Source organism: Podarcis gaigeae (assembly GCF_964106915.1).
Source record: "Podarcis gaigeae genome assembly, chromosome: 6".
NCBI classification, from domain to species: domain Eukaryota; kingdom Metazoa; phylum Chordata; class Lepidosauria; order Squamata; family Lacertidae; genus Podarcis; species Podarcis gaigeae.
In genome coordinates this window covers 30564583-30591246 of record NC_139682.1, presented here as the reverse complement: position 1 = coordinate 30591246, position 26664 = coordinate 30564583, and the positions used below count along the sequence as shown (strand labels likewise).

Below are 26664 nucleotides of genomic sequence, written 5' to 3'. Positions count from 1 at the left end.
ACAAGATTGGCTCCAAAATAGCCTGCCATTCACCAGCATTCGCAGAGAATGTGTAGCCTTGTTGCTAGGCACAGATGTTGCCATGATGGAGTGAAGTGCGTGCAGAATCAGTAGTAGTAACCACATGCAGCCTTGTTGCTAGGCATAAATGTTGCTAGGGTAAGAGAAAGGGAAGCATATTGTATCTGTAGTAACCTAGTATTCGTATACGCTTGCAGAGTGACCCAAATGTTCTAAAACATTTTTAAAATGTAGGTTACGGCTGTCTGATGAGGCATGTTGCATCTACATCTCTCTACCTATCCCATCAAGCGTTATTGTCAGCATTGCAAAATTAGACTCTTATGTAGACAGAGATTTCTCCTTCAGAAATCCATGGCTCACTGACTTCTTTCCTTTTTTAAAAAAGATTCACTGCTATCTAGGTCACAGCAGGTTTGAAAGACTGAAGGTGTATGTTCTTTTTCCCCAGTTAGAAAAAAGCATATATTAAGGAAGATAAAATTTTATTAAGGAAGTTAAAAATGTCAAATACTTACAGGGAGAAACATAATGTTAAAACTTTGCACCCATCAAAAGGCCGACACCCCATTTTTGAACAAGGTGCTTTCAGTTCAGAATAACTCATTGTCTGATTCCTCAAGGTACTGGACAACTTTCCTGGCCCGACCCAATCATTCACGTGCAGCAGTTGGAAAAGGCGAGTCCTTACCTGAGCTTATTTCAATGGAAAATGACTCCTCATCCTTCCGGGATTTCTTAAGTGCTGTTGATTTTTAAAGAGCTGGGTATGTTCTAAGTTCCAGAACTACTGCTGTTATTATGCCAACTGAAAATTGGCACAATAACATCTGTTGACCCTAGTAGACCTATAAGAAATATTGTAGCTCAGAGAGCTTTTCAAACCCTGTGGATCCTCAAAAGTTTATTGGGGGGACATCTGACTTTTCTGACAAAGTTATTTGTGACTTTTTTTGACTTTAAAAAAGGGAGGGAAAAGTTGGCAACTCAACTAGTAGGGAACCAACACAGGTTTCCCTTCCTTGTCTCCAGCTGGCCCTCCCTCAACTTCCCCTGAATCACCAAGGCTCTTCACTCCCTCCAGCCTGCCACAAATAACTGCCTCTTTCTCCTCAGCCCCCATGTCCTTTTGTGACATCCCAGGCAGCCTGCAGCCAATGGCAACAGCTGGAGAAGCACCAGCGCAACCTCCCCTGGCCTGACCATTGTGGGGCAACTCACTACTGATTTATTATTTTTCTTTTTTGCCAGATAATTTTTATTAGTTTTCCAATTTTTTAACAAATCAGTACCAAATGACATCAAATTTAGTACAATTTCCTCATTGAGTTGACTTCCTGCTCTCCATCGTCAATGTGTTCCTGTTTATTATTTCTCACCCAGCCCATCTTTCATGTTTACTGCTCACATAAACTGTCTTGGAAGAAAAAGATAGAATGAACACTACAGCTAGATATATTTAGAAAGACATTTGTTTAGAGATGTAAGCGAGCTTGCTTAAGTGCTACAGTTCTCTTCATTGCTTTCTCAGTTGGTCTGAAGAAACTTCAGACATCCTGGGGGGTGGGGGGTGGGACAGAGACAATGAGGGGGATAGTTACCATTGAACAGCATCACCCAGGCACCAAGGCTGTGTGATGTGTTGATGCATCATCCAACACCGGTTTGTAGCCACATCATAAGAACAGTTTCAAAATAATTGAGCTGGCGATGTATTGTGAAGCACAACCTTCGGAATTCCAGGGGGTGGTATAATTGCGAACCCTCTGGAGGCTGGTGGCTGCCTTTGCTTTCAGCTCATTTCCCCCTCCGATAGCAGAACGGTCCCACTCCTAGCCTTGGCGCATCCCCATAACCACAGTCTCTCTCTCTCTCTCTACCTGATGCAGCAATTGCAGCTGGGCTGCTTCTTCTCCCTCTGTCTAGGGAGGAATGGGAAAAGTTCACCCTCCAAACACGAGGGTTTGCCTGCCTCAGAGAGGAGGAATCTGCAGTGCACATAACATGTACCTATTAATCTCCATGACTGCTCCTTTGCCCGATCTTCAGCCCTCACCTGTGCGATCTCCAAAGACCGCTCCTTTGCCCGATCTTCACCCCGCCACCCTACATAATTCCATGTTTCAGACATTGTGGTGTATCACTAAATCATAATGTTTAGCCTGTGATAGACCTACCAGGCACCTCCACTGACTTCAGCCTGGAGACTTCATCAGCTAACTTCAGCTTGCCAACTTCCAGAGTTCTCAGCTGTTCATGAATATCCACCAATTTCCTTTTACGCATCACATTCATGAAGCTACTGATACCATTTGCCTTTTCCACAATTAAAACCTCCCATACACATAGGCATGCATATGCTAGCCAACATCAATGATAAACACCAACGGACACATTCACTTATCATTCACTCTTCATTAATATTTGTTCTTTGGCTTCAATCTGCAGATATCCACCAACGTCCAAATTTCATTTGGGAGGCTTGAATTTTGCTTATTGAGCTCTTCACAATTCAGAAATCCATGGCTCACTGGCTTTTTTTTCTGTTTTAAGAAAGATGCACTGCTATCTAGGTCACAGCAAGTTTGAAAGACTGAAGGTATATGTTCTTTTTCCCCAGTTAGAAAAAAAAGCATTTACTAAGGAAGATAAAAACATTTGCCAGCTTCCATTAAGCCCATCGCCAGATGTCAGCCAGCTTCTGACCATGGGTATCAGCTGCCTTCAAGCCACATCCCTCTCAGCAAGTGAACTTGCCTTATTAATGCTCCATGGCATCCCACAGCCAGATGAACATCTCTGTCCATCTGCCAATTCTCCTTCTCCAGGTGGAAGAAGGCTGGGCAATTCTGAATGTCACAGCTGTTGCCCTCTGTCTTCTGTTGGAGAAGAGGAAAAGGCCCACCTTTATATCCATTCAGCTGTCATGTGTTTTTGTGACATCACAGGTAGTCTGTAACTAACAGCAACAGGCTGGGGAAACAACAACATTATCTCTGCACAATTGGAGGTGCACTTCAGCAGTGATTTATGCGTGTGCTTGTTGATGTGTAGCTCACCCTTCATCCGTATTGATACCAATCAGGGAGACACTGTAAAATTGTTGCAGGGGACCCTTTTCAGCACAAGGGCTGCATTTCCTTCTGGGGAACCTTCCAAGGGTCACATGCTAGTGTTGGGCAGAGTCAGAGGCAAATGGAAGCAGGGCAAAAGCCAGAACCCTGGCTCTCTCAGATCTCTCCATGGCTTTTGCCACAATCCATGGAGGTGTCCTTTTGGGGGGGAAAGCTCAGGATGTAGGGATGGGTTAAAGTAGAACTCAGGGAAAGTAGCACTACAGCTTTGGGGTTATGAGGATCTTCAGCAATCTCTTCTGTCTCCCACGTTATTTAACAGTTACATGAAATGGTTGTAGGTTTGTTTGTTTTTTTATTTAACAAAATTCATATCCTGTAAAGCCTATAAGTGGTTTCCCAAAAAAGCTTTTGTTGTCGTCTGGACATTTGGAGCAAAGTGTAATTTGGCCAGCAACAATTGGACTAATGGCTTTCACTTAAGGCAGAGTTCCATTGGCATGCAGCCACTGAAACAAGGGTTTCCCATTGCTCCCTTTTGATCTTGTCAATATTTGACAGTTGTTGTTTTATAAGATTCCATTTGAACTCGCAGGATCTCTACCGACTTATTAATAATATGCATTTTTTGTCTAAGCAGAAAGGCATCATAATATAACTTAAGGCACCGTTGCTTAACTTAACATAAGGCACTTCTATCCCTCCTTTGTCCCTTGGGTGATACAAAGTTTGGAGGGTTGTTCTATTCCACTTACTATCTAAAATAAAATTTTAATTAGCACCAGCCATTTCTGTAATTGGAATTGAAGAATTGATATAGAGAGCCTTGAAATAAGAACTTGGGAAGAGTAGTCATTTTAACGGCTGCAATGCAGCCCAATAAGTTCCATTTAAAAAAAATTACTTGCCCTCAATTAATTTATTAATTTTTTGAATAGCCAGCTAGCTGTAATTTTTTTAGTTGATTAATTTGATAGTAACAAAATTTAACTTTATCTCTCCTCTAATTCCTATCTCTATAATATTATTATGATTATGATGTGTTTCTGTTTCGATGGTCTTGAAACAAAATCTCTCTATGCCAACATTCAGCAGCTGGAAACTTGAAAAGGCAGTGGCCCCTCTCTTTCCTTCCAGACTAAAATAAAATAAAATTACGCGCACCCTCCACCCTAGCAAGTGATCCAAGCGGGCTCCCCCCCCCCAGTCCCTTTCCAAGAGACCAGTCCTTACTGATCCACCGGGTTGAGGTTATTCCGTGTTTGTCCCCTTTTCTGCGTGTGTGTGGAAGCCTCCTTAATTGGGTTCCCATCTGCAAGTTTCCTTTTACAAGTGAGGTCATGGCGGTGGCTGGCTGGGGCTCCTTGCCACCTCCTCCTCCTGCTGGGTGGAGGTCGCTTGGTGCCTAAGGCGTGCTCAGCGTTCCAGGCTGATGAGAATTGAAGTCCAATGACATCTGGTGGGCCACAGATTACCCATCCCTTCACTAATTTATTGTGGAGTGTCTTATTCTGGATCTTGACCAGGCATAGGCAAACTCAGCCCTCCAGATGATTTGGGACTACAATTCCTATCATCCCTGACCACTGGTCCTATTAGCTAGGGGTGATGGGAGTTGTAGTCCCAAAACATCTGGAGGGCCGAGTTTGCCTATGCCTGATCTTGACCATAACACCAAACACAGACTTTACCACATTGTTCAGAGGCATCATTCATGAACAGTCTTGCCTCTGTACTACTATCTTGGTAGCATCCATTCTTCAAGTAGCTAAAGGGCTGGGTTTAGGAGAAGGGCCATAGCTTAGTAGTAGAGCATCTGTTTTGCATGCAGAAGGTCAATCTCCAGCATCTTCACTTAGGACTGGGAATGTCCCATTTGAAATCTGGGAGGGCCACTGTTGGCAATTGCAGACAACAATAAGTTAGATGGCCCAAAGGTGTGACTCAGTATAAGGCAGCTTCTTTATTTTATGCACTATAGGTTGGTGTTTTATTTAGTAGAAATGTTTGGGAACACTTGATTTAATGTCAGATACTCATGATGATGCTGTATCTTTTTAGGAGAGTTGTGGGGAGAGAGGGGGGTCCTGGACTTTATCAAGCATCATTCACCAGTATGATATTTGCATAAGGATTGGTACGCCCAGCTTTATGCAACTCTAAGCAACTACAGAACCCTGTAGCTCTCTGGACACATCAATGAAGCATGCTTAATCTAATCAAAATCCCGAACTAATGCTTCTTGACAGGACCCCGGCAGCCAATTGGGAGGCATCATGCTTATGAGCTTCCCATAGGTATCAGGCTGGCCACTGTGAGAACTGAATGATGAGCTAAATGGGCCTTTCATCTGATCTAGCTGGGCTCTTCTTATGTTCTTATGACATCTCAAGATTTGTTAGCAAAGCAAGTCATAAACTGGAGCTTACTAAACCCTTTCCCATATTAACGCAGCAATTGTGTTGTTTTTTCTCATTTCATGCTTCCCCCATAGGAGGAGCTGGATATAGTTCTTCAGCAACAGGAGTTGTATGTTATAGGGCTGCCAACGGATGGACAAAACGGATTATTATCGTAGATCTGTGCAGAATACTCTTCCTCTAAACAGCTTTCTTACTGTTTCCTTATTGTCTGGTGAGATTGTCAGTGAGTGGATCTGTTCTCCTTTCTCTTGTGTTGGTCTTTCTCAAGCTACTTGCATCCCAAATATGCACCTTCATCTAGGCCTGTTGTACAATACAGTGGTACCTTGGGTTAAGTACTTAATTCATTCCGGAGGTCCGTTCTTAACCTGAAACTGTTCTTAACCTGAAGCACCACTTTATCTGATGAGGCCTTCTGCTGCTGCTACGCCGCCGGAGCACGATTTATGTTCTTATCCTGAAGCAAAGTTCTTAACCTGAAGCACTATTTCTGAAACAAGCAGGAGGGGAAAGGGTTGTACTTGATCACCCCTCTGCCTTCTACTTTCTTGGTCTAATGATCCTCTTCTGAATCTGCTTTTTCTTAGAACGGCTGTCAGGATTTTGTTATACCCGTTTGCGTGCAATGTTTTGTTTGGCTCTGAGTCAGACTTCATTCTGTCTGGGAATCACAATAGACACTTTGTTCTGTCAGTTATGTACAAGGGAGGAGAATTAATGACATCTTCCCCCTTGTAATAGGGCGATGAGAGGCAAAGGAGGGCACGGCTTCTGCACCAGTAACAGCTGTATAGAAAAGCGAATTTTAACTGGTGTCACTTTACTCATTCCTGCATCATTGTTATCCCATCATTCACCCAATGATCGCAGGACAGTTCATAGTCTGACCCCATTTTACTTGCATTACAACCTTGCTAGAAGGGCTAGGCTAAGAAAGAGTAACAGGTCAGGATCATGCAATCAACTTCTGGGATGTGCAGGGATTTTGACCTGGATCTCCCTGATCCTAACTTCCAGATCCTAACCCTGGCCTATGGTGAGGAATTGTGGGAACTGTAGTCCAATAACAACTTTTTGTTGTTGTTGTTGTTTAGTTGTTTAGTCGTGTCCGACTCTTTGTGACCCCATGGACCAGCGCACGCCAGGCACTCCTGTCTTCCTTTTTTAAAAAAAATATATATTTTTATTAAGATTTTAAAACATAAATGCAAATAAAATGAACAGTGTAACATATATCATAACATAGTTTCTTAACTTCTTTGGATTCCCTCACGTCTCCCGCTCCCACTTGCATCATTGTCAATTCTTGCCCGCAATTTATCATCTTGTTTACATTCTTATGTCCCATTCATTTAAAATATAATCTAATATTTCTCTCAAAGGTTTATGATTTTTCCTCAATCTCACTTATCACCCTAATTGCATCTAATTATGGGTTGGTCAATTATTTATGATCTAGCCTCCATCTTAACAATCAACCAAATTACAGTGCTTTTTTAAGTAAATCTTAAATTTCTTCCAATCTTCTTCAACCTTCTCTTCTCCTTCTCTTCTTCCACTGCCTCCCGCAGTTTGGTCAAAATCATACTGGTCCAATAACAACTATGATAGAAGGCCACAAATTCCCAATCCCTACTTGAGATTCTGTCTCTGTGCCAGTATAGGGCATACTGACTCTAATGATAAGCTGCATCTGCCAAAATTCCCTCTTCTGTTGTCAGCTTGTGAGTGGGGGTGGCGGGGTCCCATACGAGTGGACTTGGGTTTAGCAGGCAACTATTTAAGGTTTGCAAGTCTTTGTTAACAGAGGGCTTTTTCTCCCTTCAGCTATACCTGGAGAGAGACATCCAGTGGCCTTCCTGGAGACTAAAGCTCCCAGGGCATACTTAAACTTCTTACTGAGAGCAATACACTGCATGTACTGAACTACTGCCTGACCCTGTTTCATCCTCCCACAGTTAGTTTACTTGGCTACTTGTAATCTTGGCTCCTATTTGCCTTTTGTGCTGGTAAATCAGACAGTCTTCTTGGCACTGAACCTTGGCTGTAATTCCCTTTTGTGTTTGTTGCCTCCATTGGGTTGAATTCAAGGTTATGAGTCTTTATTAATTTTCATGCTTTGTTGAATGTTTAGCTTATTGCTGGTGCCATTCACTGCCTTATGTGCTGAAAACATCGAAATATAAATAGTTTGTGGTACTACGATGCCCTATTGATTATGCATTAGTCATCTTTTGTCCCCTTTGCAGAAGACTAAACCATGCTTTGGTTGTTTTATGGAAAGACTCAATTTCCATAATGATGAGGCAGCATGTAAAGAATGAGCAGAGGATAAGAAGCTGCTATCAACTGCCTACGAATAGGAACTGGGAATGAATGAATCTGTTAATTTCAGTTCCTCTCCATTTCTCATTTCCCCAAAGTTCAATTCTCCACATTTCCAAACCAGTTTGCAAATTATTTTATTAAAAAATCCTCATGAAAATTCACCAGTATTTTAGTGCATTTCCCTCCTAATTTGTTATATTTTATATAATTTATAAAATAATGCATTTTGTATATTATTTTCAGTAATGTAATAAACATCTTTATGGATACTTTACCTTAGGATATGCATTTTTGTAGACATTACATAGCTGGAGAATTTTTTTGAAAAATTTGGAGAAATTTTGAAGAATGGCTATATTATAATTCTCATATTGTTTCAGAAAGTGTGAATTAGAAAACTTCACCTTTAAAGAGAACTGCATTGAATTTCTCCCCCATCTCTTAAAGGAAGATATTTAATATAGCATGTTTTTTCAGTATATTCACTGTGATTCTTTCCAAACTAAACACATGAAACATTTCTTGGAATATGATTGGTTGACTGTTTTTGCCAGGGCAAGATATATATGGCTCAAGGAATAGTGACCCTTCCAAATGGAGACCTACCTCTTTCATGGGCTAAGCAAATTCAGCTGCTTAGGCCCTTGCTATAGCCTCGGAGACCTTTGTCACTGCTGCCTGACAATTGCCAACGGCTAGTATCATGGGCTGAGTGAGAACCAGCTGTTCAGCCCCAGGCCCACAGTCTATAAAACCTGCAAAATTGGTGATCATGCACAAAACATATACACAACCTTGATGGAGAAACCATTGTTCAGACTGTTTTTCACTGGATAGGCACAGTTTAAAAAATTAAGGGCACGCTGTGGGTCCAAACCAAGGCTGCACTTTTGAGTATCATTCTGTTTATGTTTGTGTTGAGGTGAGGGATGTGTGCTATGATTGTCATATGGAAGCACTCTGTGTGCAAGTGTGGCCATTGTGGTGCACAAAGCAGTTTCCATGTGGATCTCTTGTGTTTCATGGAGTATCCGTGTAAGTGCTGCATTTTCCTGCTGGTGGTGCCCATGCCTGGTAAAGAGGCTGATTATTTGCAATTGAGGAAGGGTAGCCAAATCACCAAAAGCAAGGAAATGCATGATCTGAAAGAGGGCCAACATTAGCATGAAATTTGCTCATTTATATGTATAGATGCACATTTAGAAATGATTGCTATGATTTAAAGAGAAATACAGTACATCTCACTACAGTGGGGTAGACTGTGACCAGGTGACCTGGGCACCTGCTCAGTCTGCTATCCAGCTGCTAACTGTTAAGGGGCAGCTTTAGGGCCCCCTTTGCTCTCCCTTCTTTAAACTGGACTGGGACTCGATAACCTGTCAGTATGACGGTCTGTAAAATGGGACACATGGTCACCCTAAATTAGGGATTGGTGTCCAAAAGTTGGTATAAGGTGGGCTGCAGCAAATCCCATGTGTAGGAATAGCACAGCATCACTGAATCATATCTCATGCTACCAAGGAACCTGAAAGGCCATCAGGGAAGGCTCTATAAGGCAAGTCCCTTCAACAACCCTCCTGCATAGAATGTTCTTTTGCCATTGTCCCAGCATCACACAGCGCAATAGTTAAATCATTTATTGCCTTAGCCAGGCACCCTTGAGCCTCTGATGGTTTCCATGGCAATAGCTCTGTTGCGGAGAAGCAGGCCAGCCTAGTAATAAGCATCCTGGGGTAGGAGAAAAGGATTTAGTGTACCCAAGATAGAGTGTCACTATGGGGGCAATAATAGGATTGCAGGCTGCCGCTTCCAGTTCTGTTTTTATCTCTTCATAATAAACTAAAGTGTAATGGAGGGCTGGGGGCAGTGGGAAAGAAAAGAGATGTATTTCCGACATTTAATACCCTGCTGACTAACCCAAGGGATTCATGCATTGGTTTCCAAATACAAATAATAATATATCTAAAACAAAAACATGAAAATGAAACAATAATCACACACACATACAAAAGAGACCCCAACAAGCGACAGCAAAAATTGGCTCACCATATGCAGTAGCTTTTCTGACAAAGAACAACATATGGGGCACAATTTCTGAAAGATAAAAGGGAGTCAGCCAAACAGACCTCCCTATGTAGGGAGTTGCACACCAAAGACACCACCACTGAGAAGTCCCTGCTCCATATAGCTTCTTGCCAAAATTTGAGTGGCAAGGGTCCTCCAAGCAAAGACTCCCTTGGTAATCTAAAGGCAGTGGGGGAGGGGAGGGGCATAGAGAATGAGGCTCTTCTTTGGCTACAATGCACCCAGATGATTTGGGGCTTCAAGGATCAAAACCAGTACTTTCAATTTGGCTACAACACTAACTACTACTAGCTGTTGCAATACAAGGGGGGCTAAACTGTGACCCTCCAGATTTTCATGAGACCCCAAACAGCTGCATTGGGTGGCCACTTCATTATGCCTCATAATAGGACTGGTACTAGCCTCGGTTTTTTTGTCTTTGTTCTGCCCATTACAGCCATACCTCTAGTTGCATTAGTTCATGTTGCGGATTTTCGGGTTGCGAATGCAGCAAACTCAGAAGTTCCATATCTTCCATATTCCATATCTTCTTACAACTCTTCCTGTGGTCTCATGTCGACTGCATGGCAGACAAGATGGAATGTTGCAGGATACGTCCCATGCAGGGTAGCAGCAATCCCCAGCACACTTGCTAGAACCTGCCTGGTGGATAGGAGTGGAATCACTATAACACAGTGTCTCCAGTCCCAACAGACAATCAATGGTACCAAATACTGCTGGGATGTTCAAGAGTCTTCAAAAGGTGACAATTGTCTCTTAGTTTGACCAATGCAGTTTAGATTCCCAAAGCATGCCCTGAAGTCAGAATTGGATGGATCTAAATCAGGGGTTAGCAACCTAAGGCCCATGGGCCGGAAGCGGCCTGTGGAGGTAATTTGACTGGCCCATGAGCCACCCCTGAACCGAGCTGGCCACTTGTGCGCTGCGCTAAACTGGCGCAGCACGGTGCAGGGACTCACTTCCGTGGTGCTGAAAATTGCGTCTACGCGCACGCAGATGCCGAAAATTGCAGGGGGGCGCGCTCACAATCTGGCCCACAGAGGGATCTCTGTGGGACAGGTCCAGCCCAGGCAAGATAAACCTTGCTAACCCCTGATCTAGATGAAGACTGGGAAACCTTGGGGCCAGGGGCCAAACATTTTTAAGCCACTCGCCATTTCTAAAGCCTTTTTTGACTGGTCATTCATGTTTTCAACCAACATTTTAGTCTTTTCTGTGTTTATTTTAAAACCTGCCACTTTTCCAAACCTTTTAATTTCTTCTGGTGCCTTAGGAGCACTTACTATAGGTTGTTCCAAAGCTCAAGAACTTTTCTGTCTGGATTGTCACTGTCTGAAATATGGCAACCCTAGCTTATGTGCATGCTTATTAATACATACTAGCATTGATACAAGTTTGGGTATATTTTTGTGTTTATATTTGTTTCTGTGTGAATTCCAACCCTTGTTCTCTCAACATCAGTTTAGAATTCCTTTGACTCCAAGTCTTTGCAAAGACGCTTAGCCACTTACGAATGGCAAATGGGACCAAATGGGCCATTTACCTTCCCGCTATAAAGCGGTACCTATTTATCTTAGGGGTGGTTTCGAACTGCTAGGTGGGCAGGAGCTGGGACCGAACGACGGGAGCTCACCCCATCGCGGGGATTTGAACCACCGACCATGCGATCGGCAAGCCCTAGGCACTGAGGTTTTGCCCACAGCACCACCCGCGTCCCTTCCCTGAGAGTGTTGTTGTTTGTTGTTGTTTAGTCGTTTAGTCGTGTCCGACTCTTCGTGACCCCATGAACCAGAGAACGCCAGGCACCTCTGTCCTCCACTGCCTCCCGCAGTTTGGTCAAACTCATGCTGGTAACCTCGAAAAAACTATCCAACCATCTCGTCCTCTGCTGTCCCCTTCTCCTTGTGCCCTCCATCTTTCCCAACATCAGGGTCTTCTCCAGGGAGTCTTCTCTTCTCATGAGGTGGCCAAAGTACTGGAGCCTTAGCTTCACAATCTGTCCTTCCAGTGAGCACTCAGGGTTGATTTCCTTCAGTATGGAGAGGTTTGATCTTCTTGCAGTCCATGGGACTCTCAAGAGTCTCCTCCAGCACCATAATTCAAAAGCATCAATTCTTCGGCGATCAGCCTTCTTTATGGTCCAGCTCTCACTTCCATACATCACTACTGGGAAAACCATAGCTTTAACTATACGAACCTTTGTTGGCAAGGTGATGTCTCTACTTCTCAAGATGCTGTCTAGGCCTGTCATTGCCCTTCTCCCAAGAAGCAGGCGTCTTTTAATTTCGTGGCTGCTGTCACCATCTGCAGTGATCATTGAGCCCAAGAAAGTAAAATCTCTCACTACCTCCATTTCTTCCCCTTCTATTTGCCAGGAGGTGATGGGACCAGTGGCCATGATCTTCGTTTTTTTGATGTTGAGCTTCAGACCATATTTTGTGCTCTCCTCTTTCACCCTCATTAAAAGGTTCTTTAATTCCTCCTCACTTTCTGCCATCAAGGTTGTGTCATCTGCATATCTGAGGTTGTTGATATTTCTTCCGGCAATCTTAATTCCGGCTAGGGATTCATCCAGCCCAGCCTTTCGCATGATGAATTCTGCATATAAGTTAAATAAGCAGGGAGACAAAATACAGCCTTGTCGTACTCCTTTCCCAATTTTGAACCAATCAGTTGTTCCATATCCAGTTCTAACTGTAGCTTCTTGTCCCACATAGAGATTTCTCAGGAGACAGATGAGGTGATCTGGCACTCCCATTTCTTTAAGAACTTGCCATAGTTTGCCGTGGTCGACACAGTCAAAGGCTTTTGCATAGTCAATGAAGCAGAAGTAGATGTCTTTCTGGAACTCTCTAGCTTTCTCCATAATCCAGCGCATGTTTGCAATTTGGTCTCTGGTTCCTCTGCCTCTTCTAAATCCAGCTTGCACTTCTGGGAGTTCTCGGTCCACATACTGCTTGAGCCTTCCTTGTAGAATTTTAAGCATAACCTTGCTAGCGTGTGAAATGAGTGCAATTGTGCGGTAGTTGGAGCATTCTTTGGCACTGCCCTTCTTTGGGATTGGGATGTAGACTGATCTTCTCCAATCTTCTGGCCACTGCTGAGTTTTCCAAACTTGCTGGCATATTGAGTGTAGCACCTTAACAGCATCATCTTTTAAAATTTTAAATAGTTCAGCTGGAATACCATCACTTCCACTGGCCTTGTTATTTGCAGTGCTTTCTAAGGCCCATTTGACTTCACTTTCCAGGATGTCTGACTCAAGGTCAGCAACCACACTACCTGGGGTATACGAGACATCCATTTCTTTCTGGTATAATTCCTCTGTGTATTCTTGCCACCTCTTCTTGATGTCTTCTGCTTCTGTTAGGTCCTTTCCACTTTTGTCCTTTATTATGGAAATCTTTGTATGAAATGTTCCTTTCATATCTCCAATTTTCTTGAACAGATCTCTGGTTCTTCCCATTCTATTGCTTTCCTCTATTTCTTTGCATTGCTCGTTTAAGAAGGTCTTCTTGTCTCTCCTTGCTATTCTTTGGAAATCTGCATTCAATTTCCTGTATCTTTCACCATCTCCCTCGCATTTTGCTTGCCTTCTCTCCCCCGCTATTTGTAAGGCCTCATTGGACAGCCACTTTGCTTTCTTGCATTTCCTTTTCATTGGGATGGTTTTCGTTGCTGCCTCCTGTATAATGTTACGAGCCTCCATCCATAGTTCTTCAGGCATTCTGTCCACCAAATCTAAATCCTTAAACCTGTTCCTCACTTCCACTGTGTATTCATAAGGGATTTGACTTAGATTGTATCTTACCGGCCCAGTGGTTTTTCTCATTTCTTCAGTTTAAGCTTGAATTTTGCTATAAGAAGCTGATGATCTGAGCCACAGTCAGCTCCAGGTCTTGTTTTTGCTGACTGTATAGAGCTTCTCCATCTTTGGCTGCAGAGAATATAATCAATCTGATTTCGATGCTGCCCATCTGGTGATGTCCATGTGTAGAGTCGTCTCTTGTGTTGCTGGAAAAGCGTGTTTGTGATGACCAGCTTGTTCTCTTGACAGAACTCTATTAGCCTTTGCCCTGCTTCGTTTTGATCTCCAAGGCCAAACTTGCCAGTTGTTCCTTTTATCTCTTGACTCCCTACTTTAGCATTCCAATCCCCTATAATGAGAAGAACATCCTTCTTTGGTGTCACTTCTATAAGGTCTTGTAAGTCTTCATAGAATTGGTCAATTTCAGTTTCTTCAGCACAAGTAGTTGGTGCATAAACTTGGATTACTGTGATGTTAAAAGGTCTGCCTTGGATTCGTATCGAGATCATTCTATCATTTTTGAGATTGCATCCCAGTACAGCTTTCGCCACTCTTTTGTTGACTATGAGGGCCACTCCATTTCTTTTACGGGTTTCTTGCCCACAGTAGTAGATATGATGGTCATCCGAACTGAATTCACCCATTCCCGTCCATTTTAGTTCACTGATGCCCAGGATGTCAATATTTATTCTTGCCATCTCATTTTTGACCACCTCCAACTTACCCAGGTTCATGGTTCTTACATTCCAGGTTCCTATGCAATATTTTTCTTTACAGCATTGGACTTTCCTTTCGCTTCCAGGCATATCCGCAACTGAGTGTCCTTTCGGCTTTGGCCCAGCCGCTTCATCAGCTCTGGATCTACTTGTACTTGCCCTCTGCTCTTCCCCAGTAGCATGTTGGACGCCTTCCGACCTGAGGGGCTCATCTTCCAGCGTCATATCTTTTATATGCCTGTTGTCTTTGTCCATGGAGTTTTCTTGGCAGGGATACTGGAGTGGCTTGCCGGTTCCTCCTCCAGGTGGATCACGTTTGGTCAAAACTCTCCACTATGACCTGTTCATCTTGGGTGCCCTGCTCGGCATAGTTCATAGCTTCTCTGAGTTCTTCAAGCCCCTTCGCCACGGCAAGGCAGTGATCCATGAAGGGGTCCCTGAGAGTAGGTAAACCCTAATGAACTCATTGGGACTTGCTTCTAACTGGCCATGCATAGGATTGGAGTTGTAAATAAGCAGTTGCTTAAAACGGCTTGCACTGTGAATGCAAAGCCAGCACTTGCCAGAATGTATCTTACTTTTTGTTTTCTATCCACTATTAACAGCATTCACTTTTACTGTTAATGTGTGAAAGCTTATCAGCCATCAGCCTGGGAGGAGAGACTGAATGAAATGAAGATGATGTAGATAGTGGGAGAAGCTAACCAGTGAGTGCTGTGTGTGTGTCTGTCTCATTGCTGCCTTAGGGTACCATGAGCAGCTGCTGCAAACATAAGCAAGTCTGGCCCAGCAGCAGACAGACTGGATAGTTACCAAACCTCCAGCAGCTCAGCAGAGGTACTTAAGTTCACAGCTTTTCATCAGAATCCCCAGAAAGCTGCCCGCTAGTGTTGAATCCCTGTTTATTGAATCATACTGCTTGGAGCGGCTCTTCTTGCAGATATAACAACTGCAATGATATACTAGCAGCAGTTCCTCAGTTTCTCCAGGGGCAACAGATTCCTCCCCTCCCCATCACTGCAGCCAGGGTGCCATTCAAGCATGATCAAGCCCCTAACCAGCTCTCAGTGGAATTTTCTATAGATTTTGCATCTGTTAAATGATCTGTGCAAGACCATTCCTCCTCTTCTTTTTCATCTGAATGCTGACTTCCTCTCTTGGCTACTCAAGCATCTACAAATCTTCCCAGCATCTCCAGCTCATTACTGACACTTCTTTGGATAGGTCCCAGTAGGTGTTTAAATGAGATTCAAATAGACAATTATAGGATGTTAGGCAAGGCCAAGGGAAGAGTGGGGATATGCCAACCATATGGCAATGAAAATGAGATTCCTTTTTTTTAGGACTCCCAAATTCACTTCCACTTATTAATGCTGGTTTATCTGGAGCCCCTTATATGTTCATATGGGGAAAGGATTACAGATCTCCAGACTCCATATTCTCTCCCTTGCCAGGAGAAATGTTAGGTAATATTGGATCACATGATGAGTTGACCTAAACCTGATGCTATACATATCCTTGCATATAGAGCAATTATGCCAACTATATTGAGCCAAGGATGTCTGTGCAGTAGTAAGTTCTATAAAATTTAATGAGACTTACTCCCAGCTAAGTGGAGTTAGAATTGCATCCTAAATCTGGAGTAGAAAATGCCCTACAGAATTCATATGGCAGAATCAGGACTAAGAAGAATACAATATGAAGGGCCACTTCATAGATGCATTTGTTACTCAGGAACCAATTTCTACGTACAAAATGTATGTATGCAGGATCAGTTATGAAGGGTGCCCATATATTAAAAATGACATATTTCCCCTTCAAAATAATCCATGCAGGACCCTTACCAGATTCTTTCTTTTCTGAAGCTGTGGACACATTACTATTTACTTGGGCTCCAGTGTGCTCCCATTGCTGGTGTTTGGAGCCAGGTATATATAATGTTAGCCTCAGCCCTTACTTATCCTGTAGTTTCTTGAGAAATGCTGCTGCTTGATGGGGTTTCTCTCAAACCAATTTCCATCTGATTTGAAAACATAAGCTGCGGTGAAGCTGAAGTGTTACACTGGAGACAGCTGTTGTGCATGCAGAGATGACAGTTTCTTTGAATAGGAGTTCAGAGTTGCTTTGCTACCTGATTCACCTGGGTCTGTGCAGTTAATGGTGCTCCTGGATGTAGATGAGAAGGAGTTTTTAGATCTCGGGATGAGATTGAATAGATTTTCTGAATCTATGGACTCGTTGGACAAATTTTGTTTGTTGCCCACATTGGATTATTTATGTATTGCTGTTTTAATGTTTCATATTAATTGTATTTGTTGTGTTTGATTATTTTCTCTTGCTCACCACTTTGGATACTTTTAAAAATATAAAGTGGTATATAAATATTTCAAAATGAATAAATAAAATGGCCCTGGTTTCTAACTACTGATGCTACCAGTCAACACATTTTCATTTCTTTGAGCAGTGGATTTGCTTCTTGGATTCTTGGCGGTCCACAGTTAAACTATGGAGGCTTTGATGGCTACCAACATAGATGGCTTTAAAAGCGGATTGGAAAAATTAATGGAAGATAAAGCTATCTAGATGGCTACTAGCCATGATGGCTGTGCTCTGCCTCCACAGCTGGAAGCAGTAATACTTCTGGGTACCAGTTCCTGGAAACCACCGGAGGGCAGAGTGCTCTTGTGCTCAGATCCTGCTTGCAGCTTTCCCATAGGCATCTGGTTGGCCACTGTGAGAGGAGGATGCTGGACTTGATGGATCACTGGCGTAATCCAGCAGGCTCCTTGGAATGTCATATGTTCCCTGCCACTTGGCCTGGGTGGCAGTCCCACAAATGAGTGGGAGTGAACTTTGTTGTTTGAGGACTATTCAAGAGTGGCCAACTACATCATACCATGGCTAGGTCTAAATAGGAAAAATGTGGTTACATCATTTGTATTTGGTGAGAGGCCAAATTTGTATTTTGTTAGATTTGGTTCGTTCATATTAGATCCCTTCTCTGTGGCACTGCTAGTACACAGGTTCCTAATTCCTCGTGTCCGAGAGCTGACTTCCTAGGAATAGGAGACTTTGCCAATTTCAGTTTCTTTCAGTTTCCGATTTTTCCAATTTTAAGTTCTGTTCTCCACATTTCCACATCAGTTTACAATTAAAAAAAACCCTCAAGAAAATTAATCAAGAGTTTTGGGCAAATTTCTCCTAATATAGACATTTTTGTACACAATTTTTCTTAATATACACATTTTTGAAAAGCAACTGCACCTAATATAATGCATTTTTGCATTTCCCCCCCTCACTGTTATATGCATCTTTGTTCACATTACTTGGCTGAAGAACTCACAGTTTGCCACATCTTGTAGAAGTGCAGATTCCAGATGGCTGGGCTTTGCTTTACAAATTGTTTCATAAAGTGTGAATTAGGTAACCTTGCTTTTAAATGTGAACAAATTCCCCTCCCCTGTCCCATGTGTAATTACCATTAATGTAAGGGTGTGATTGCAAAGGGACATTCTTCTGGGATTGCATATTCTCATCAATGGCTGATAGTCCTTACAGCTATAACTTACCTCTGGGATCATACATGCCTCTGTATGCCAGTCACAGGAGCAACAACAGCAGGAGCAAGTCATGTCCTTCTTGTGGGCTTCCCACCAGCATCTGGTCAGCCACTGTGGGAAGCTGGATGCTGAACAGGATTGGCCTTTGGTCTAATCCAGCAGGGAGGCCTCTTCTTCTGTTCTTCTGCTTTGATCCCTGCTCTCCACATCTGCATGACAGATGTAGAAAACTTGCAGCATACCTTAGTCTGCATCATACCTGCTATGAAAGTACACAACTGGAAGGAACAGAGCCTTCCATGCAACTGTGCCCTTAGGAAATTTCAGATGAAGCTGCAGAGGAAAATGTTGACTACGTCTCATTTCTGTGATAAGTACTGGGGAGTACACAGCCGTCCGCCTGCCAAAACAAAGGGTCTGAGATAGGAACAAGCAACACAGTGATCCTTTCTTCCTCCTGGAACATATAATGCAAAGCCATTGCTGGCTGCTTTTTTCACTTAAAAGACAACAATGCAAAGCAGACGCAACAGAGACTTGAATAATATTTTACCAAGTTGCTGAATATCAGGGGGCGGGCTGCATTATATCAGCCAATCCCCTTTCTTGGTTTGCTTCTGCCTGCCCTTGATTACTGCTGCCGATTGACAGAGAGCTGTGTTGAGCAGTATACAGCTGTATACGACCTCTGAAGCCATGATGATCTCTGCTGAAGGCAGAGTGTTTTGCCTAACCTCTCTGCCTTTGAAGTGAATTCCCATCTGCTAGCACAGAAAGGAAATATTGTGCGAGGTGTGGGCTGCTCTTATTGATCTGCAAGCTGTGCAGAGGTTCTGCAATTGCTGAGGTCAGGTTGGAGCATAAATCCTTTCTATCTCTCAAAGCTCCCCAAATGTATTGGAATTAAGTATAAAATGGAGACCTGAGCTAGTGGAACTGGGCTAAAGTCCACTTAAGCCTGCATGCTGGCATACTGGGTGCCTTAGCTGCTGGACCCAGCTGTCTCTGCTTTTTTAGAGCAGAGAACCATTGGTCGCTGAAACGTATGTGAAACAATTGTGGTTGACAATATTATTTTAAAGGTTAGGGTGTTGCAGTGTAGAGTGCTCCAGTTTAGGATTCCAACCTGTCAACCATACCTTCATCTACAGTTCCACACCATAATTTTCCACTTCCCTCCCAACAAACACTAAGCAAGCTATGGCCATTAAACATCCTCAGACTTTACTGGACTCTGTCTGGTGTGTGTGTGTAGGAGAGAAGAGTTAAGAACACAAAATTCCTGCTGTATAAGATGAAAGGTCCATCTGGCCCAGCATCCTGTTCTCACAGTAGCTAACCAGATGCCTATGTGAAGACCACAAGCAGGACATGAGCACAACAGCATTTTCCTCAGTTTTACTTCCCAGTGACTGGTATTCAGAGGCATATTACCTCTGATAATGGAGATAGTACATAGCCATGATGGCTAGTAACCACTAACAGTCTTATCCTCCATTTAATTGTCCAGTCTTTTTAAGTCATCCAAGTTGGTGGCCATTACTACATTTTGTGGGACCCAATTCCATACTTTAGCTGTGTGCTGTTCTTCCTTTTGTCAGCTGTAAATCTTTCAACATTTGGCTCTATTGGGAGACCCCAGATTCTAGCATTATGAGAGGAGAAGGCCTCAAAATTCCTCTATCCACTATCTGCACACCATGCATAATTCCATGCACCTCTGTCATGTCCTCTTTTTTTCCTACACCAAGCTCTGCAATTTTCCACATAGGTGACTTCAATTTTGTTGCTCTTTTCTGAAACATTTCCAGCTCTGCAATATGCCCTTTTTGCGGCGCAGATATCAGAACTGAACAGAGCATTCCAAGTGCCTCTTCTCACCCTGGCATTTTCCATGTGTGGCAAAGCCTGAAAAGAAATTTTAATTTCTGCAGACAGGTTAAGAAAGCTCGGAGCTATCGGTGATCTCTTGGCCAATGTGATTAGGTCAAGATCACAAAATATTCCGTTCAGCAACACCTCTCCCAGCCACTCACATGGGGTGGTGCTGAGTATGCATGGCAGGAGGAGCACCATGCTGACTTTAAGAAGCACTTTGGAACACCTGATCGTTTGTGAGGTGCTGACTTGCTGCTGTGTTCTTGCAGCCTAAGGGCAAAGATATTCACAAAGTTTTAGAGCAGTAACACTGGGTTCATCACTTAGAATGCAAGCCCCACGTTGCAGTATAGGCTTTGTGCACATGATAATTTATTCTAGAATCAATGGATCAATAGATCTATTCAGACATTTTGGCACCTGAAGTGGACCCCAAAATTGTGCCCCACTCCTCGCCAGGGAAGAAGGGGTGAGGAAAGGTTTATATCAAGAATAAGGGGTGAAGGAAGATTGATGTTGCAATCTGCTGTCCCTGTGAATCCTGCCACCTTAGGCAGTCACCTCTCCTTGCCTCATGGTTGGGCTGGCCCTGGATCTATTGCAGATTTGTTGCCCCTGAAAAGTGCTTCTTGCTCTAAAAATGTTGTTTGTCTAGAAACCACTAGTACAGCAGGTCTTCACTACATTTACAGGAGGTGGTAAATGGGCAACTTCTGAGGAAGAACTCTTTAGCCCTTCAGCAGATGGCAAAGGCAAAGCGCTGCCCTGGAATAATGGGTGAGATGCTGTTGAGAAGTACTCTTTCCGCCACCAGAGAGGCATCCTTCATTCAATTAGAGTTGTCAGCTGTCTTAATTTTGCCACAGCAGTCATGAATAAAGAAACATTGCTTTCAGGACAAACAGATGTCTTGAATTTGTAAGGTATGTACGTAAAAGGAAATAAACAGTGTTTGAACTGTTCAGAAATACAAATTCTATCTTCTACACAATCCTCTCACATCTGCCCCCTATCCCACTAGCACACATGGCTTATGACTGAATTGCTATCATGTCTTGCTCAAAAAAACCTCCAGGCACTTTGAAGAGGTCAGGAGGCATTTTCTTGAGTTGGCCAGTGAGATTTTTTTATTTCCCTAGGTGATTTTAAAAACCCATCCCTAAAACAAACTCATTGATTTTTTGTTGATGTTGAGGATCATTTTTTTTTTTACAGGTTGTTGTTGTTTAGTCGTTTAGTCGTGTCCGACTCTTCGTGACCCCATGGACCAGAGCACGCCAGGCACTCCTATCTTCATTTTATTATTATATTTTAAATAACTTTTAGGACTGGTGTTTGGCATTAGTACTCTTATTGTGGTTATGTATGCCTAACTGCCTCTGGCCAGAGCAGCGATGTCACGCTGGCCACGTGACCCGGAAGTGTCTCCGGACAGCGCTGGCCCCTGGCCTCTTGAGTGAGATGGGCGCACCAACCCCAGAGTCTGGCAAGACTGGCCCGTACGGGCAGGGGTACCTTTACCTTTATGCCTAACTCAACCCCACTCCTTGGCCTAAGTGTAACAGAACTGACCAATTGGCTGGGGAGAGGGCAACCTTGGTCTGGATTAGAGAGAAAGCTCCCCTTGGAAATACTACCTGCAAATTGTGTATCTATTCCAGAATTGCCAAATCAACATTCCCAGCCTCACTATGGGCTTGTAGTGTTCTAAAGCAAAAGCTGCACATTATGTTCTGTTGGGCGATGATGCTGTTCTTGGGATACTGCACCATCCTTGAAATTGGCAGGCATCTGGCAGCTCTCCTTTCCTCACTTTGTTCTCAAATCCCTCTGTGAGCCCCGCTGCCTTCTGCCAATTTCACAAGCTGACAGAGTGAGAGAGAGTTTGCAAACGGCTGAACGTTGCCCTCACTGCCCATCGTTTTCTTCTGCCTCGCTTGCTGCTTTTGAGGACAAAATTGATTGTGGCATTAATTGGTTGCTCAAATTCATTGAACAGACACCTAATTGTGCTGGAGGACTGATACTGACACCATTTGAGAGGCCGCTGCCCTCATTCCCTTTTGCTCACTTTTTATGCCTGAACGGAGGGAGACCCTGCAATCATTTGGGCAAATTGCAGAGGAAATGCAGGCTCATATATCTACCTGCTGGTTGGGGGGCCAGTGGCAAATCCTTCTAAGTGTAGCCTTCCCTAAGCCATGACCCCTCTTCACCTTTAACACTGATCTCCCCCATGTTGCTGCTAATAATTGTGTGGCCTTCAAGGAGCTCTTTGCATCCAAACAATAATTTGGGCTCTCAGGAAATTAGCTTTCCCAGTTTCTCTGTTCAACCATGAACTCTTAAGGGCCGCACTACACATGATAATATGCATTAGCTTTTTAGTGCAGGTGTTCAAAATGCACATTGTATCGGCTGGGGCTCATAATTAAGGGTATCAGCACAGGTGTGTAGAGAGAGAATTTAACCCTTTTCTCCATTGCTGTAGTCCTGAGGAATACCGTTCCTCCGAAGCTGGTGTTTGCTTTGGCAGGAGGGAGAGGGAGAAAATTCCCCATTGGCACATTTAACATCCCTTCTTGTTTGGTCCTGAATGGATGTCATGACTGTATTAGCCCATCCTGCTAGCTGAATTGGGGAGCATCAAGATCCCATCCCATCGTTCATATCTGTTGTCATAGGCATCCATGAAAAGAGAGCATGACATCACAGAGCACCATCAGGACCTGACAAGAACATAGATGAATATTAACTTTACAGGTGTTTCACTTAAAGGTGAGCCTCCCTGATTCACAATTTCCTGAACAATATACAGACACAGCCATCCTTCAAAATGTGCACTTCTCCAAATTTTTGCAATATTCATGTGTCAGGGGCTCAGGAGCAGAGGCACAGGAGAGGGAGGAAATGGAGAGCGAGGGGGAGGAATCCGAGGGGAGCGTAGGCAGTGACAGTGGTCAGAGGGATTCCATGAGCCTCTCCAGCGAATCGGAAGATTCACAGAAGGGAGCGCCGATGGCCAGGGCAAGGGGGGTGCCAAGGGGGAAACCCCAGAAGGAAGGGGCCAGCGGGGACTCCCAGAGCAGCAGTTGGAAATCAGGACCAGCTTCCCCACCAGAGCGCAGTGGGGGGGAGGAGTCCCAGGCATCGGGACCAGTGTTCTCACCACCAGCGAGAGGAGATGAGTCAGGATTGACCACGCCTCCATCGGAGAGCGGGGAAACGGTCAAGAGGAAAGTTACCGGCTGGGCGCGCGCGCCAAGTTCAAATGTACAGGCGAGCGGCACAGCAGGTAGCCCGGATAGGGAGCCAGGTCCTAAAGCCCGCCGGAAGGAGGGGCAAGACTCAGGGGGGTCAGCGTCAGAAGAGTCCAGAAAGGAGGAAACCCCAGGGGGCAGAAGGACCCAGAGGAGGAAAGAACAACGGAAGAGGTGGAGTAAGGCTAGAGTCTTAAACTGGTGTCTAGGGGGCGGAGACTCAGATGGAGCTTCGCCGGTCTAGGTTCTAAGACGTAGAGTTGCACGCTGCGGTTTGGAAATGGAAACTAATCTTCAATAAAGACTTTTATACGTTATTACTGACTAGCGTTGGTCCTCTGTGAGCTGGGACCTAGAGGCAACTCTGACATCATGTTAAAATACTGGTAAATTTCCATGAGGACTTTAAAAATAGCACAAACTAAAGTGAAGAAGTGGACAACTCAATTTAAGATGGAAAAACGAGAATATGGGAAGAACAGAAATTGACAGATTCATTCATCATCTAGTCACTATATGTAAAAAGTTCTGAAGTTCTTCTAGGCTTTTGTAGCTCTGGAAGCAGTGCCTAGTTAAAGGTAAAGGCACCCCTGTTAGGTCCAGTTGCGGACGACTCTGGGGTTGCACGCTCATCTCACTCTATAGGCCGAGGGAGCCGGTGTTTGTCCACAGACAGCTTCTGGGTCATGTGGCCAGCATGACTAAGGCGCTTCTGGCAAACCAGAGCAGCACACGGAAACTCTGTTTACCTTCCCGCTGGAGCGGTACCTATTTATCTACTTGCACTTTGACGTGCTTTCAAACTGCTAGGTGGGCAGGAGCTGGGACCGAGCAATGGGAGCTCACCCCGTCGCAGGGATTTGAACCACCGACCTTCTGATCGGCAAGCCCTAGGCTCTGTGGTTTAGACCACAGCACCACCCGTGTCCCTGGCAGCAGTGCCTAGGAGACTATATTTAAGGGGGCCAGCTGAAAAATAGAGCAGGACTCCTGCTTCTTTAATAGTTTAGAACAGGATAGGCAAACTCTGGCCCTCCAGATGTTTGGGACTACAATTCCCATCATCCCAGACCACTGTTCCTGTTAGCTAGGGATTATGGGAGTTGTAGTCCCGAACATCTGGAGGGCCAGAGTTTGCCTATGCCTGGTTTAGAAGCTACTGTGGTAATTAAATGGTATATCTATTGATTACTAATTGTGTAGAAGAGGGAATTTGAGCAGGTGTAGCTTGCATGACAGATTCTTAAGGCTGTTTTAATATGGACACTTCTTTGCACAATAAATGGGCATTTGTTTGGTGCAGAGCCTAGGTCTTCCTTCAGGATGTGCTTCTTTTGTGGTCATATTGCATTTACCAAGTAGTTAGCTCCCTCCTCCCCCACTCCATCAAATCCCGGTGGATTTAGTGGATGAGACCAATAGTGGGTCCAATGGCCAAGAAGGCAGTATCCACATGAGAGAAATGAGAGGCAGATGGGGCTTGTCAACTTGGGAAGGTAGCTCATCTAGAAGAACGAAGACTCTGATCCTAAACCTCCGAAGCCTTGTGGCTATACTCATTTGTGATAAAAGCTTCAGGAGTAAACTCCAAGGAACAATTCATACTCACTGCCTTGTAGGACATCTTCAGGAGAAGAAACGACTCAGAAGTAAACTCTACACAAATCTGGAGTGGAGTCCCTAAAATGGTGGGATGTTGCCTTGTATGTCTCCTTCCGGCAACTCCTGCAGCCAAGCTGGTGCCAAACTTATTACTCTGCTTTCCTTTGGACCATATCAGTGAGGCTGGGAGTGGGAAGGTGGGTTCTCATCTGGGCAGCCCAGGACCTCCATACACAATGCTCAGGCTTGCTTAGTGTGTGTGGCAAGCCAGACACTTTTGTGTTACCTGACCTCTAAAATCAGACCTGCCAAGGAGCGCTTTATATACAGTTCATATTTTATCAAAGATGTACAGCAGGGCTGGGAAACCTGTGGCCCTCCAGATGTTGCTGGGCCCATAATTCCCACCATCCCAGACAGGCCAATATTTTAGTTTTGTGGCAAAACTACTGTTTTGGTCCGATTTAAACTATGGCTTCAAATCAATTTGCAGCCGTACAGAGAGACAACTTCCTCGCTGCTAGGGCTTCTGACACAATATAATGGTGGAGTAGACAGCCCCATTGATTGCTTTAGCATGCTGTGCCTGCAGCTGCTGTGTTCAAGTCACATGACTTCCTGAGATGCGCTGAATGCCAGCTTTGATTTACACGCTGATAATGTAACATTTTATGAGACACAGAGCTACAAACTACCGACGCAGGAGGACAGCCAAACAGAGAACACACGCACAAAAGCAGCAGCAGATTTATCCCCAAGTAAATGTTTAAATGCTTTTCTAGTGGAAGAGACTCTGCATTTGTGTCCACACTGTAAATTCTTGTTGAGATGAATTTCATAGAAACATTGAACTCTGGCTGAGTATTGCTTAGATATCTTTTTGAATTTACCAGTGCAAACAGAACCAATGGTTGGATTCTGATGAGGCTAGGTTCATAAGCTTGGGGTCCTTTTTCTGAAGTAGAGAAATTTTGGGATAATGAAAAGTGGACAGGGTCTCAGTATTGACAGCTAATTTCAGATGGAGTGCAAGTAAGTGCTCTGATGGTAATGCGCATTATTTCACTTGTATCAAAATGTGGAAAGTGAGCATCATTGATTGACTCTGAACTGATGCTACCAGGAAATACCGTATTCCTGCAGAGGGCATTGAGTAAGCCTGAGTCCTCAGTTTACCAGGGTTGGTCGCTGCAGAGGCTGAAGGAGAAGCAAAAGGCCTGATGGAAAATAACAGCAAAGTCTGAAGAGCTGTGTTTCCTGGTAATCATCAGGCAAGGTAAATTGGAAACAGCTACAAATTGTGCATATACACAAATGAGCAAAGCCTTAGGGAAAGCAGTAAACATGGGATGCTCAGTGGAAGTACAAGTTTAGTAGATACCATTGCCTACAGATGCAAAGAAGATACAAACCAGAATAAAACATAGACAAAGGACCATCTGTAATACTGTTCCCTATTACAATATTTTTTCTCTCAAAGGACAAAGCATCCGGAAAAGAGGCAGGGAAGTAAAAATGTTGATGCATGGCAATATGTAGATTTGAGACAAATTAGGACTATAAAGTGTTTCAGAGAGAAATAAAAAGGTGTGTGTGTGTGTGTGTGTGAGAGAGAGAGAGAGAGAGAGAGAGAGAGAGAGAGATTGTTGTGAGTTGTGGTGGGGTTAGGGTATATAAGGCCTTGAGTCCTTTCTAATCCCCTGGATCTATTAAGGGTTGAGATCTGGTGGAGGATTCAGTTGTTGAAGCAGCCAGGCCAGTTTCTTGGAAATGGACCCCAAGAAAGGATACTGCTCTGTGCCAGAGGGCAAATGCCTGGGCTCCCCTCCCTCACCTGGCTGGTAGTAAGAAAGACAAAAGCTAGAGTTATGTGTATGAGCTGAACTAGAAGCAGGCAGAAGCCAGAGAG

At 44.0% G+C, this 26664-nt stretch overlaps 3 long non-coding RNA genes across 6 annotated transcripts in view; 1 reads left to right on the top strand and 2 right to left on the bottom strand.

Moving 5' to 3' along the window:
• Positions 1 to 867: 867 nt before the first annotated feature.
• LOC310848087 lies at positions 868 to 19784 on the bottom strand. The gene is made up of 3 exons (XR_014566147.1): positions 18025 to 19784; positions 2779 to 2900; positions 868 to 1434 (listed from the first exon to the last, which is right to left on the bottom strand). It is a non-coding gene; the product is annotated as an uncharacterized lncRNA (long non-coding RNA).
• LOC310848088 lies at positions 15060 to 24794 on the top strand. 4 transcript variants are annotated; one of them, XR_014566148.1, is made up of 4 exons: positions 15184 to 15292; positions 20564 to 20816; positions 22578 to 22671; positions 24773 to 24794. It is a non-coding gene; the product is annotated as an uncharacterized lncRNA (long non-coding RNA). The 4 variants fall into 4 exon arrangements; XR_014566149.1 differs by lacking the exons at positions 15184 to 15292; positions 24773 to 24794 and adding an exon at positions 15060 to 15162 and having other exon boundaries at positions 22578 to 22716; XR_014566150.1 differs by lacking the exon at positions 24773 to 24794 and having other exon boundaries at positions 15185 to 15292; positions 22578 to 22716.
• LOC310848091 overlaps positions 22665 to 26664 on the bottom strand; it is a 28121-nt gene continuing 24121 nt past the window's right edge. Inside the window, exons 2-3 of the long non-coding RNA XR_014566154.1 lie at positions 23538 to 23956; positions 22665 to 22772 (exon numbers count right to left, since the gene is read on the bottom strand). This is a non-coding gene — a long non-coding RNA (uncharacterized lncRNA). The remainder of the gene's footprint in view (positions 22773 to 23537; positions 23957 to 26664) is intronic.